This window comes from Palaemon carinicauda, chromosome 35 (assembly GCF_036898095.1).
Source record: "Palaemon carinicauda isolate YSFRI2023 chromosome 35, ASM3689809v2, whole genome shotgun sequence".
Classification (NCBI taxonomy): Eukaryota; Metazoa; Arthropoda; class Malacostraca; order Decapoda; family Palaemonidae; genus Palaemon; species Palaemon carinicauda.
This window is the reverse complement of record NC_090759.1, coordinates 73275539-73291059: the sequence shown is the minus strand read 5'-3', so window position 1 is coordinate 73291059 and position 15521 is coordinate 73275539. Positions and strand designations below refer to the sequence as shown.

Genomic DNA, 15521 nt, shown 5'->3' with positions numbered 1-15521 from the left:
TTTTGAGATAAAAATCCCACCTTTGACTTTCTAGCAGTCTTTGCTGGTAATTAATTACCAGTAACAAAAAATATTGGGGTAATAAAGATTCAAAATACTGCAATAACAAAATTAAATTTGATATCACGGTAATAACCTATTCACAAGCACATTCGTGGTATAGAATTTTGATATATCAGATCAAAAAGAACATTTTCCCCAAAAAGAAAAACTACTTGATAAGTAATAAGAAAGACATAGCCTGTCCCAACAAACTACATTTTACCCTATATACATGTACATGCACATACATGTGCACACATCCACATGTTCACTATATACAGTATACATATACACAAACATGCACACATATAAACATACAAACATGCATACATATATGTATGCAGGTATACACATACAAATCCCCGATAATTAATTACCAGTAACAAAAAATATTAGGGTAATAAAGATTCAAAATACTGCAATGACAAAATAATTAAATTTGATATCACGGTAATAACCTATTCACAAGCTCATTCGTGGTATAGAATTTTGATATATCAGATCATAAAAAAGAAAATTTTCCCCAAAAAGAAAAACTATTTGATAAGTACCTGTAATAAGAAAGATATAGCCTGTCCCAACAAACTACATTTTACCCTATATACATGTACATGCACATACATGTGCACACATCCACATGTACACTATATACAGTATACGTATGCACACATGCATATAAACATACAAACATGCATACATATATGTATGCAGGTATACACATACAAACCCCCTGAGAAGGGGAAAATGTAGTTGGAAAAAACTCGTCACCACATGTATACTCTGGAGCACTAGCGCAACATGGTAAAGATTTATGACATGTCACAGGTAGCATTATGTTTACAAATTATAGTTCACCTACAGGATGCATCACAGCAGGAAGTCTTTACTTAAACACCTCAGTCTGCCAGCAGTGCCACCTTGAACCGAAAGGTGCCACCAGTGGAAGGAGAGAGGTTTGTGGTCGTCGTAGCTGGTACTGATAATGGATTTTCAGAAAACTCATTCCTGTGTTTAGGGAAATTAATTTAGAAATTATTCATGGATTGGCTGACGTCACAACTCCTGCCATCACTAGCTAATACAAATAGCATCGAGCCATTATCCAACATGATTTGGTTCAACAAGGCTACAACTTCTAAACATACAGTATGTCTAGACAGAACGGGCCAAAATCTATTTACATGGTTGACAATTTAATATCCATGAATGCGGCCACAAAACTATCGCCCTGCGCCTGCAAACCCTGAACAGGTGTGGAGCTGTGAGAGGTAACAAAATGCACTCCCCATTGCAGGCATGGTTTCACGCCAGGCTATTTAAGAGGAAAGGCTCTCTGTAATGAGATGTGTGTGCTGGCGCAGTTAGAAAATAGGTGTCTTTTGAAGACTTGCTGGTTGTCATACAACTGTCAGAACATTTAACCATAAGTCAAACCATTTGAAAGGCATAATCGAGGTCTATAGACCTTGGGTATAATTATCATCATTATTACTATCTAAGCTATAACCCTAGTTGGAAATGCAGGATGCTATAAACCCCAGAGCTCCAACAGGGAAAATATGGAGTATACGCTATACAGTCATCACTGGTGCATGTCGCCACTTAGCACTTGAGCCAGTTGAATGGCTAAGCACAGTTTTAATCTCATTTCCTACATAAAAAAGTAAATGTGTGGCAATGTACTTCCGAAAATTTAGACGAACCGAAAACACTGCCATGGCCTTTGCAATACAAAGTAGCTATTGGGTAAACTCATTGCTGGCAAAGAAATAAGCATCTAATACTGAAATTTATAGTCCTACAGTATATTAGTTTCCAGATCCAAAGTTAATAAAAGCACAATTGTTATGCTCCCAGCAAGCTTTGATACATATTTAGTTGTAAAGCACAATGCATACAGCAAAATCTAACCCTGCCCCATGCACTGCAAACACTAACCTGGTCCCGAGCACAGCAAACACTCTCCCAGTTTAATTCATAACTAAAACTAAATGGTCTTATTTACAGCAAAACACTAACCTAAGCCTATGCACAGCAAAACCTAATCCAGTTTCATACAAATCTACAACTAAACCAGTCCCCCACACGGCAAAAATCAACTACTAGCCCCGTAGAAGAAAACAAGTATTGTGTAGCCTACAGCTTAAACTGACCTAGTCCTGTGCACAGCAAAATATGAGAGCCCCTTGCACAGCAAATTCTTACCCAGCCTTGTTCATAGTAAATATTTAACCTTCCCTGCACACAGCAAAATCTAATCTAGTAACACCTGGGAATAAAAATGATCCAGACCCCAAGCACATTAAAAACGGACAGGCCTCATGCATAGCAAAAATAGACCCAGCTCAAGAATAACGTAAAAAACAGGCAGCCTTTGTACACCCAAAAAACTGGCTAAGATATAGCAGCTATCAAAAACTGACCCATCACAACAAAAACTTGGTCCTGGACACTGGAAAAAAAAATAACCCAATCTCATGCATAACAAACACTGACCTAGCCACACGCACAGAAAAAACTAACCCAGTCCTGCCACCAACAAACCACAAACAGCTAAAATTGTCCCAGCAGTGGCACTGCAAAGACAGGCCCACCACTAATACTGCAGACAGATCTAGCACTCACATGAATAACTATCCAGCTCCTCACACAACATAAACTGACTGCCCCAAAAAACAGCAAAACCTTACTAAGCCCAATAGAGCAAATACTGACCTATCCCCCCCACACACCAAATACTGACCTATCCCCCCCCCACTCACCAAATTTTGACCTATCCCCCCAAAAACAAAATACTGACCTATCCCCCAAACACAAAATACTGACCAATCCCCCTCACACACAACAAATACTGACCTAACCCCCCCCCCCACACAAATACTGATCTATGCCCCCAACATACAACAAATACTGATCTATCCCCCACACACACAACAAATACTGACCTATCCCCCACACTAAACAAATACCGACCTATCCCCCACACAAAACAAATACTGACCTATCCCCCCCACTAAACAAATACTGACCTATCCCCCACACAAAACAAATAATGACCTATCCTCCACACAACAAATACTGACCTATCCCCCACACAACAAATACTGACCTATCCCCCACACAACAAATCCTGACCTATCCCCCACACAAAACAAATACTGACCTACCCTCCACACAAAACAAATACTGACCTATCCTCCACACAAAAATACTGACCTATCCTCCACACAAAAATACTGACCTATCCTCCACACAACAAATACTGACCTATCCTCCACACAACAAATACTGACTGAATAATACCAGTCTTGAGTTATTAAATTATCACTTACTGAACAGTGTATGTTGATTAAGTTAGCTTGTTGCCCGATTTGAAATTTTGATTGGTAGGCCTAATGCCACTTTCTTTTTCAGTTAACCTATTAGAATGCATTAATATACTATCACTGAAGTTTCCTTAGTTGAACTATTATAGAAATTTTTTTTAAATTGAAATTTTATTGAAACAAATTTCATTGAAATACCACTTGAAATTATGTTACACATACTGTCTTCAATTCTCTGCCTGTATATCCATTTAAGAGTTTAACTAAATTAATAATACAATAGTTAAGCTGGATTGACACTAAAGTACATGCATTTTCAGTATTATGGGAATCCTATTATGACAAGGCCTAATATTCCTTAATTGATATTCCTTAATAACATTACAGCTTCAATATATTAGTAATTTGGAGAAATGTTGTGCATTCATTTTATATCATCAACGATGATATCCAGTCTCAACGATGAAAACATGCTAAAATTATACTTGGGCTTTACCAGGCAGTCTGACACTGGAGTATTAACCTCTCAAATTTTAATAATGTAAATTTGCATTATATGATGCAACTTATTTTCATATATTGAGTAACGGGTAGTAAAGAAAATTTTTGTCCATTTACCTTTCATAACATTTTACAGTCCAAGCATAGAGGGTTATCAATCGCCACTTCAACTGCAGTCCTTCCGCACCAGAGTGCTATAATTAACCGTCAAAACTTGCAGTCAGGAACTATTGTAGTTTATCTGGAAAAGATGATGAATAAATTACCGAACAATATCGCATTTTATTTTCTTTCTTAAATTGTTACCTGCATTTAACACATTCAAAGTTATGGATGAAATCTAACAAAGTAATTTTTTCCCCTAGATTACAGTATTATATTTCGCATTTATCCTCTTTTTCTTTAGCCTTTAAAAAGATAACATTGAAGAGATGTATGGGCTACCCACAATGTCTAATGATAGTGATATCAAAGTAGTAATAATCGTTATGAACATTGCTGCTGTATTTTACTTAAGATGAGAAATATTTTTAGGTTAGTTAGGATACTGAATATTTACTTTACCTGAAACACACCGATGGCACTGATAAAGCAAGCAACTGACCCACCTTGTACTTTGTGCTTCTTACAGATACTGTATAGCCTACCGATAGTCTGATAGTCTACGTTTAAGAAAAAAATTCAATGTCTTCAGTGTGAATATATACTTCACATTTGAATCAAAGATTCAGATTTTTCTGCAAAATAGAAATCTTCAAGCAACATGAGTCTGGCTGTTTTACCCAAGAAAATACCACCAATAAATCGCGTCGACCTCCATTTTTATTCGTATAGAGTCCTTTCATTATAAGTCATCAAACTTCCGGTCCGCCATCTTGGAGGACATACAAAGATGCGTTCAGTGAATAGCTATGGTTGAACTGTTGAATAGTTGGCCATCTCATCACATTCACATTTACACAATGCCCAGTTTTTGCGCTACTGTTGGCTGTGGGAATCGAGGACAAAGAGATGAAAAGAGTTTCTACCGCATACCGGCAGTTATTCAGAATCAGGACAAAGATACAGAAGAATTATCCAAGCGCAGACGTGACTTGTGGTTGACCAGAATATCACGGGCTGATCTACGTGAATCCTCACTACCCTACGCACGTATCTGTTCTGATCATTTCATATCAGGTCAGTCTCGGCTAGGCTCTAAAAGTATCATTATTCCTGGGTAAACATGCTATATCCGATCGCATGGGTGACTTCACAAGTATCATCGTCAGTTCAGTGTGTACAGTAGTGTGTGTGGGGGAGGGGGCATCTCAATTTTTAACCATCAAAAGGGGCATCTCAGATTTTCAAAACAAAAATTAAAAGCGCCCATATTGGCTATATTAACAAAGGCTACTTACCTAAGTCTATTTCGTCAAGGTGCTCATGCCTACATGTAATTAAGTGTATATTTATATCTTTTAATTTGTGTATTAAATTGTGCAGACATACAGGCCTATGTGATTAATAAACATTGATTATAAATAATGATAATGATAATAATAATAATAATAATAATATCTGAAAGCTGGTTTAACCCGAAGGGGTCTTCAGCTTATATATGAAACATCGAAAAAATAATTAAACTTGCGCTTTTAATTGCAAGGAGGCAAAACGATCAAAGAGCATTACAAGAGAGAGTGTCCATCATATGTTTATATGTATATAAGAAATTATAGCATTTGTAACCAAACACAATGGTTAGGCATGAACTGATAAAAGATTTTACATAATGCAAAACTTTTACATACATTTTGACAATCAAAAATGATAATACACAAGGCGAGGCTAAATGATCAATATTAGCTTTATAATCATAACACTCTCTTCATTGGCCCAGTGTTTATCTAATTTTGGACTTAAAAGCATTAAAGGGAAAAACAAGTACTGTAGTTCACCATATCAATGTATGAAATACTGGGAAAATCCTCAATATTTTGACCGAATGAATTCTGCATCTGGTATGGATCTAGGCCATCAATTAGATAGTTTCTGCTTGTAAAAACGCTTATCATCACCCGACAATCGTTTGACAAAGTCGCTCTTATTGTCCATATTCGCTGTAGCAGCCGCCATGGTTTCGCTTTGTATGTCCTCCAGCATGGCCGCCGGCGATTCCCAGTGACGTCATTGAAAGGACTCTATACGAAAATAAGCAATATTAAATACTTTGGTGCACACACATTTCTTCAAGTCGAAATTTAATATACAACCTACACGTAAGCAATAATAAATCACCAGACATATTAGGAACGATAACATGAAAATAGGTCTTATTTAAAATTATGTCCTGTTCAACAGGAAAGCATTTGTAATGGCTTAAAATGTTATTTTCATTAGTAAAATAAATTTTTGAATATACTTACCCGATAATCATGTAGCTGTCAACTCCGTTGCCCGACAGAATTCTACGGGAGGGATACGCCAGCTATCACTATACTAGAAGGGGGTGTACTCACCAGCGCCACCTGTGGCCAGGTACTGCAGTACTTTTTGTTGACACCACCTCACTTTTTCCTCGGTCCACTGGTTCTCTATGGGGAGGAAGGGTGGGTCAATTAAATCATGATTATCGGGTAAGTATATTCAAAAATTTATTTTACTAATGAAAATAACATTTTTCAATATTAAACTTACCCGATAATCATGTAGCTGATTCACACCCAGGGGGGTGGGTGAAAACCAGTGTACATGACTAAAGGATAGCTAAGTATCCCGTATTTCATATAATCAGTTATTTCAGAATAACAATGAAATAATAAGTACCTGGTAAGGAAGTCGACTTGAACCGTTACTCTGCCTTTATTAAGTTCGTCTTCCTTACTGAGCGCAGCGTTCCTCTTAGGAGGCTGAATCAACTCTAAGGTGCTAAAGTATACAGGGCTGCAACCCATACTAAAGGACCTCTACACAACCTCTAACCCAGGCGCTTCTCAAGAATGAATTGACTACCCGCCAAATCAAAAGGATGCGGAAGGCTTCTTAGCCTACCGTAACAACCCAAAAAACAACAATAAAAGCATTCAAGAGAAAGGTTAAAAAAGGTTATGGGATTAAGGGAATGTAGTGGCTGAGCCCTCACCTACTACTGCACTCGCTGCTACGAATGGTCCCAGGGTGTAGCAGTTCTCGTAAAGAGACTGGACATCTTTAAGATAAAATGATGCAAACACTGACTTGCTCCTCCAATAAGTTGCATCCATAATGCTCTGCAGAGAACGGTTCTTATTAAAGGCCATCGAAGTGGCTACGGCTCTCACTTCGTGGGTCCTTACCTTCAGCAAAGCAAGGTCTTCATCCTTCATGTGAGAATGGGCTTCTCTAATCAGAAGCCTTATATAATACGAAACTCCGTTTTTGGACATGGGCATCGAAGGTTTCTTGATTGCACACCATAAGGCTTCTGACTGTCCTCGTATAGGTTTTGACCTATTAAGATAATATTTCAGAGCTCTGACAGGGCAAAGAACTCTTTCTAGCTCGTTACCTACCATGTTGGAAAGGCTAGGAATTTCAAACGATCTAGGCCAAGGACGTGAAGGAAGTTCATTCTTAGCTAAAAATCCGAGCTGTAAAGAACATGTTGCAGATTCGGATGTGAACCCAATGTTCTTGCTGAAGGCATGAACCTCACTGACTCTTTTAGCTGTTGCAAGGCAGACGAGGAAAAGAGTCTTGAGGGTAAGGTCCTTGAAGGAAGCTGACTGGAGAGGTTCGAACCTAGGAGACATAAGGAACCTTAAGACTACGTCTAGATTCCAGCCTGGAGTGGGTAAACGACGTTCTTTAGAAGTCTCAAAAGACTTAAGGATGTCTTGAAGGTCCTTGTTGGAAGAAAGGTCCAAACCTCTGTGGCGGAGAACTGAAGCCAACATACTTCTGTACCCTTTAATCGTAGGAGCCGAAAGGGATCTCTCATTCCTTAGATGTAATAGGAAGTCAGCTATTTGGGTTACAGAGGTATTGGTAGAGGAAACTGCATTGGCTCTACACCAGCTTCGGAAGACTTCCCACTTGGATTGGTAGACTCTACGAGTGGATACCCTCCTTGCTCTGGCAATCGCACTGGCTGCCTCCTTCGAAAAGCCTCTAGCTCTAGCGAATCTTTCGACAGTCTGAAGGCAGTCAGACGAAGAGCGTGGAGGTTTGGGTGCACCTTGTCTACGTGAGGTTGACGTAGAAGGTCCACTCTTAGAGGGAGAGTCCTGGGGACGTCGACCAGCCATTGTAGTACCTCTGTGAACCATTCTCTTGCAGGCCAAAGGGGAGCAACCAGCGTCAGCCGTGTCCCTTCGTGCGAGACGAACTTCTGAATGACTCTGTTGATGATCTTGAACGGCGGGAATGCGTAAAGGTCGAGATGGGACCAATTCAGCAGAAAAGCATCCACATGAACTGCTGCTGGGTCTGGAACTGGGGAACAGTACAAAGGAAGCCTCTTGGTCATGGAGGTGGCAAACAGATCTATCGTAGGCTGACCCCACAAGGTCCAAAGTCTGTTGCACACGCTCTTGTGAAGGGTCCATTCCGTGGGGATGACCTGATCTTTTCTGCTTAGGCGATCTGCTGAGACGTTCATGTTGCCCTGAATGAACCTCGTTACTAGAGTGAGGTTTAGACTTCTTGACCAAATGAGGAGGTCCCTTGCTATCTCGTACAGGCTCCTCGAATGGGTCCCTCCCTGCTTGGAGATGTAAGCCAAGGCTGTGGTGTTGTCGGAGTTCACCTCCACCACCTTGCCTAGCAGGAGGGACTTGAAGTTCATTAGGGCCAAATGAACTGCCAGTAGCTCCTTGCAGTTGATGTGGAGCGTTTCCTGTTCCCTATTCCACGTTCCCGAGCATTCCTGTCCGTTCAAGGTCGCGCCCCAGCCCGAGTCTGATGCATCCGAGAAGAGATGAAGATTGGGGGTCTGAATCGCTAACGATAGGCCCTCCTTGAGAAGGAGGTTGGTCTTCCACCACAAGAGAGTGGTCTTCATCTCTTTGGTGACCGGGATAGAGACTGCTTCGAGCGTCAAATCCTTGTCCCAATGAGCTGCTAGATGGAATTGGAGAGGGCGGAGGTGGAGTCTCCCTAACTCGACGAACAGGGCTAATGATGACAGGGTCCCTGTGAGACTCATCCACTGTCTCACCAAGCAACTGTTCCTCTTCAGCATGCTCAGGATGCAATCTAGGGCTTGGCTTATCCTTGGGGCCGATGGAAAAGCCCGAAAATCCTGACTCCGAATCTCCATTCCCAGGTAAACTATGGATTGGGAGGGAATGAGCTGGGACTTTTCTAAGTTGACTAACAGACCCAGTTCCTTGATCAAGTCTAAAGTCCAGTTGAGACTCTCCAGACAGCGACGACTCGTGGAGGCTCTCAACAGCCAGTCGTCTAAATAAAGGGAGGCTCTGATGTCCGATAGGTGGAGGAATTTTGCAATATTCCTCATCAGATGCGTAAACACCATAGGAGCTGTGCTTAGGCCAAAACACAGGGCTTGGAATTGGTAGACAACCTTTCCAAAAACGAATCTCAGGAAAGGTTGGGAGTCTGGATGAATAGGAACGTGAAAGTATGCGTCTTTCAGATCCAACGATACCATCCAGTCCTCCTGCCTGACCGCTGCTAGGACCGACTTCGTCGTCTCCATAGTGAACGTCTGCTTGGTGACATAAGCATTGAGCGCGCTGACGTCCAGCACCGGTCTCCAACCTCCTGTCTTCTTGGCCACCAGAAAGAGGCGGTTGTAGAAGCCCGGGGATTGATGGTCCCGGACTATAACCACTGCCTTCTTCTGTAACAGGAGCGACACCTCCTGGTGCAACGCTAGCCTCTTGTCCTTTTCCTTGTAGTTGGGAGAGAGGTTGATGGGAGAAGTGGTCAGAGGGGGTTTGCGGCAGAATGGTATCCTGTAACCCTCCCTTAGCCACCTGACAGACTGGGCGTCTGCACCTCTCCTTTCCCAAGCTTGCCAGAAGGTCTTGAGTCTGGCTCCTACTGCTGTCTGGAGAGGAGGAGAGTCAGTGTTTGCCTTTTGAAGTCTTAGGACCTTTCCTAGACTTGCTCCTGGAAGAGTCTGGACGGGAGCTTCCTCGGCTGGGGGCTCTGCCACGAAAGGGCGGAATAAACCTTGTAGCAGGAGTATCAGCCACTGGGGTGCGGTAAGTCCTGGGAACTGAGGAAGCAACCTTAGTCTTACGAGCTGAAGAGGCCACAAGATCATGAGTGTCCTTCTGAATCAGGGCCGCAGACAAATCCTTGATAAGCTCTTCGGGAAACAAGAACTTAGAAAGCGGAGCAAAAAGGAGTTGAGACCTTTGACAAGGTGTGATGCTGGAAGAAAGAAAGGTGCAAAGTTGCTCCCTTTTCTTAAGAACTCCTGACACAAACATTGAAGCAAGCTCGCCAGACCCATCCCGAATTGCTTTATCCATGCAGGACATTAAAAGCATGGCCGAGTCCTTGTCCGCAGGGGAGGTCTTCTTGCTTAGGGCCCCCAGGCACCAGTCTAGAAAATTGAACATCTCAAAGGCACGAAATACACCCTTTAGGAAGTGATCTAAATCGGAGAAGGTCCAGCAAACCTTAGAGCGCCTCATTGCTGATCTACGAGGAGAGTCGACCAAACTTGAGAAGTCAGCCTGGGCAGAGGCAGGGACTCCCAAGCCTGGTTCCTCTCCTGTGGCATACCATACGCCTGCCTTAGAAGTGAGCTTAGTAGGTGGGAACATAAAGGAAGTCTTCCCTAGTTGCTGTTTAGACTGCAACCACTCCCCTAATATTCTTAAAGCTCTCTTAGATGACCTAGCAAAGACGAGCTTAGTATAAGTTGACTTAACAGGTTGCATGCCCAGCGAAAACTCAGATGGAGGAGAGCGGGGGGTAGCAGAAACAAAATGGTCCGGGTATACCTCTCTGAAAAGAGCCAGGACCTTACGAAAGTCAATGGGTAGAGGAGAAGACTTGGGTTCTTCCACGTCTGATGAGGGATCCAGGTGTGCAGCTTCCTCCTCAGAAACCTCATCACCAGAGTGTAGCGAAGTGAGAGGTAACGTAACAGTGGTATGCTGAACAGCAGAATCTGAACAAGCGGGTGCATAAACGCTTGTGGTTTCATCCTCAAGTCTCTGTTGTTGAGGTAAAACCTGAGGTTCAGGCTGCAAAGACTGGTCAGGAAGAGTAGAGGACGGTAGGCGCATGGGTTGAGGTGGCTGACTCCTAGCATGAGTCTCTTGTCTCAAGAGTTGCGCTTGCTGTAAGGGTAGCGGATGCGCAGTAGCAGATTCCTGAGGAACGAGTTGAGGTTCCTGAGGTGTGAGCTGCGAGAGTTGAGGTAGCGGCTGCGCAGAACGCAGTTCTTGTCTCGCGAGTTGAGGTTCCTGAGGTGCTAGCCTAAGGAGTTGAGGCTCTCGCCTTGAGGAGGGTTGAGGTCGCTGCAGCGAGTGCTGAGGTGGCTGCCTCATGGATGGAAGAGGTTGTCGTACCTCAAGAGATTGTTGCCTCGCTGGTGGAACCGCAGGCGGAAGCGGAGGAAGTAAGGCATAAGACTCCTGCTCCCATTGCTGAGGTTGCCTTAAGGAAGGCGGAGGTTGCTGCACACCGCTGGAAACTGGCAACTCAGTACGCGGTAAGGTATCCTGAGGAACCTCAACATCGTACGCCTGGCAGACTGGACTGCGGTGAGGCGGAGCGATCGCAGGAGGAGGTGTAACCTTCTCAGCCTGACACTCACGCATTAAGACCGCAAGCTGTGACTGCATGGACTGCAGCAAAGTCAACTTGGGGTCGACAGACACTAAGGTCTGCTGAGGCAAAGCCTTAACAGAAGATGAGGTCTGTTGCGGCATCACCTTACCTCTCTTAGGAGGTGTGCAGTCACCTGATGACTGCGGAGAGTCAGAGCTAATCCAATGACTGCAACCAGGTTGTAGAGCTCTTGAGGTCTGGACTTTGCGTTTGAGAGGTCTTGAGACCTGAGTCCAGCGTTTTCTCCCTGACATTTCTTCTGCAGACGAGTAAAAGACGGGCTCAATCGTCTGCGGGTGGGAGTGACGGTCTCTGTAAGACACGCCCGCAACCACCGAGGATACTTCTGTGCGCCGATCAAGGCCTGCCGAACCCTTTTGCCCTTCGACATTGCTTCTCCCCTAGGCTTGGGAGCTTGCAAGAGGTCCCGGACTGGGAGGACGACTGGCACGCACAGAAGTACCCTCACGCACCACACTGACACTGACACTAGCACTTGGCACTGCACTGACACTAGCACTTGGCACCGCACTGGCACTATCACCTCCCACTGCACTTTTGACCTTAAGTTCTTTGACTTCTGCCATAAGAGACTTATGGTCACTAACCACCGATTCCACTTTGTCACCTAAAGCCTGAATGGCACGCAAAACATCGGACATATCAGGTTGAGCACAAATAGAAGGTTCGGGGGTAGCCACTACAGGGGGAGGAAAAGGTTGAGGATCATGTGGTGAGGAAAAAAGTGAAGAGCGAGAAGAACTCCTCCTAACTCTCTCTCTCTCTAACTTGGTTGAATATTTCAGGAATCGAACAAATTCAAGTTCCGAAAGTCCGGCGCATTCCTCACATCGATCTTCCAACTGACAGGGTCTTTCCCTACAGTCAGAACAAGCGGTGTGAGGATCAACCGAGGCCTTCGGAACACGCCTATTACAAGACCTACATCGCCTATGGGGTGGGGCTTGTGAAAGGTCAGACATCTTGAATCAAAGAGTTAGTCAAGGGGGATTCCAAATCAAGCAAAAAGAACGTTAACCATTAATCAAAACTAAATAAAAGCTATCTAAGCTAATTAGAAAAGTTTCCAGTATAGCGACAGCTGAAATCTTAGAGAAATACTTCACCAAAAACCGTGAACAGAACTCCAAAATCATAAGCGTATCCCAGAATGTCTTGCCGGAAGCACGACAGAGGAAAAAGTGAGGTGGTGTCAACAAGAAGTACTGCAGTACCTGGCCACAGGTGGCGCTGGTGAGTACACCCCCTTCTAGTATAGTGATAGCTGGCGTATCCCTCCCGTAGAATTCTGTCAGGCAACGGAGTTGACAGCTACATGATTATCGGGTAAGTTTAATATTGAAAACTTCAAGTTCCACAGATTCCACTAAAAGATTAGGAAAAATTTCCAGTGTCACAGAGGAATAACACTTCTAGAACTGTGTGCAGTATTGAGCTTCAATGGAGAAGGAAAAACTGTTAGAATTAACCACTACCTAGTAAGCATACTACAACAGGAACATTCATTAAATGTAATGGATTATTACAATTATGAAAAAATCTTCAACAAGCATCAAGACCTAAGATGTGTCAGATTAATATCCCTTCAGGTATAAGGAATTTAATAGACCACAATTTTTTATTTAAAATTAAAATGACCGAGTCAGCAGCTGAAGGCCTAACAGGAAAACAATACTTAAAAAAGATTCTCATTATAAAGTAGATTAATCAAAGTTTTTATGACCATCTGTGCTGTTTAAGAAATAGGCCGGATACATTTCTCAAACTTAAATTTGCTCTCAAGAGATACAGCTAAAATTTTAAACTTGTTTTATTTGGTTAAATATATTGCCAATGCATAGATTTGGATGTTGAGGAGCCATTTACAGTACAATAATACTTTAAAATATTTTAGGGTTCAACTCCACCCCTCATGATCTGCACCATGCCCAAATTTTAGGTAGATCTCCAAGGGATTCAGCAACCACAAATATACATGCGGGAGATAAAATCTATGCAGAAGACCACATGCATCAAGTATTTTTCGACGTCAAATAATCTGGCCGAGAAAACTGCCCAAAAGGATCACCTGATAAAACACTCCTAGTTCCTAAGGTTCTATCACCAACTACTCATTTCAATCTTAAAGATTTAATAATAATAAAAAAAGACCCACCTACTGCCATATAATTAAAGTTTGAAAAATAAACTTGCGATAAACACTTGAAAACTGCACTGAAATAAAGCTCTATCTTCCAAAATTCTTTACCATAATCAAGGGAGGCCTTCTTCAGTACAGTATTGGAAATTAGTCACATTTTGAATCTGTTAAGCATAACCAATCTGGAGCCTCCTATTTGAAAGTACTTTTAGATAAATTCCCCCAACTTCTCTAGGATAGATTTCCCTCTGATGTTCTAAATGGATATTTATCTTGCTGTATAGAACTTTCTACTAAATTTTCTTTACCAAAGTTATTGTCTTAAATACAATTTCTTGCTAAAGTATTCATGACAGCACTGGCAAAAGGATCAAATGGGAATCAACAGTGAAGACCAATAGAATATCTATAACTACCTATATCTTTAATTCCTAAAAACATCAACAAGGAATATAAATAATTGGCTCAAGTCCCGCAAAATCCCATAATCAACACACGCAACAAAGCTACAACTTCTAAACATACAGTATGTCTCGACAGAACGAGAAAATATCTATTTACTAGGTTGATAATTTAATATCAATGAATGCGGCGACAAAATGATCGGCCTGTGTCTGCAAACCCTGAACAGGTGTGGGGCTCTGTGAAGTAACAAATGCACTCCCCACTGAAGGCATGATTCGCGCCAGGTTTTTAAAGAGGACAGGCTCACTGTAGCGAAATGTGCGGGTGCTGATGCAGTTAGAATGAATGAAGGAATGAAATGATTCCAGGTTTTCTGGGATCCTGACATCGAAGGTCAACGACGCCATGGTGCAATTAGCAAATAGGGGGCTTTTAAAGATTTACTGGTTGTCAGACATGAAATTTAACCTTGAGTCACATCATTTGAAAGGTATAATCAAGGTCTATGGACCTTGGGTATAATTATCATCATTATTGGCTAAGCTATAATCCTAGTTGGAGAAGCAGGATGCTACAAACCCTAGAACTCCAACAAGGAAAATAGGGAGGATACGCTATACAGACGTCACCAATACGCTGTCACCACTTGGCACTTAAAACCAATTGGGTGACTAAACAAATCTTCAATCTCATTTCCTACATAAGAAATGTGTGGCAGTGCACTGTACTTCCTTAAAATTAAGACTAACCAAAAACACTGTCATGGCATTTGGAATACAAAGTGGCTATTAGACAACTCATTGCTGGCAAAGGAGCCAGTATTTAATACTTAAATTTCTAGCTGTACATTCTATTGAAGTTTCCTGATTCAAAGTCAATAAAAACCCAAGATTTTTTATACCCACACTAAAGTTTGGATACATCAAATGTTAGTGGGAAAGCACAATGCATACAGCAAAATCTAACCCTGTCCTGTGCACACTAAAAACTAACCTGACCCGAGCACAGCAAAAACTAACCTGGTCCCATGCACAGCAAAAACTAACCTGGTCCCATGCACACCAAAAACTATCCTTGACCAGTGGACAGGAAAAATGAACCAGTCCAATGCACAGCAAGAACCAATCCAGTTCAATACATAACTAAAACTGGTCAACTTTACATTAAAAGCTAACCTAATCACATGCATAAAAAATAATCCAATCCCATGCACAGCAAAATCTAATCCAGTTTCATGCACAGCTAAAACTAAACTAGTTCCCCCCATAGTAAACTACGTTTAGCCCCGTAGATAGAAAAAGTTGCCCAGT

At 42.2% G+C, this 15521-nt stretch overlaps 1 protein-coding gene and 1 long non-coding RNA gene across 3 annotated transcripts in view; one reads left to right on the top strand and one right to left on the bottom strand.

Moving 5' to 3' along the window:
- Positions 1 to 15521, top strand: part of LOC137627882 (uncharacterized) — a 492086-nt gene that overhangs the window by 134068 nt on the left and 342497 nt on the right. The window lies entirely within an intron of this gene.
- Positions 1 to 15521, bottom strand: part of LOC137627884 (uncharacterized) — a 213126-nt gene that overhangs the window by 194353 nt on the left and 3252 nt on the right. Inside the window, exon 1 of one of the 2 annotated variants that reach the window (XR_011041235.1) lies at positions 3987 to 4110. The exons of the other annotated variant lie outside the window; for it this stretch is intronic. This is a non-coding gene — a long non-coding RNA (uncharacterized lncRNA). Of the gene's footprint in view, positions 1 to 3986; positions 4111 to 15521 lie in introns of those variants that run through there. 2 annotated transcript variants of the gene reach the window in all.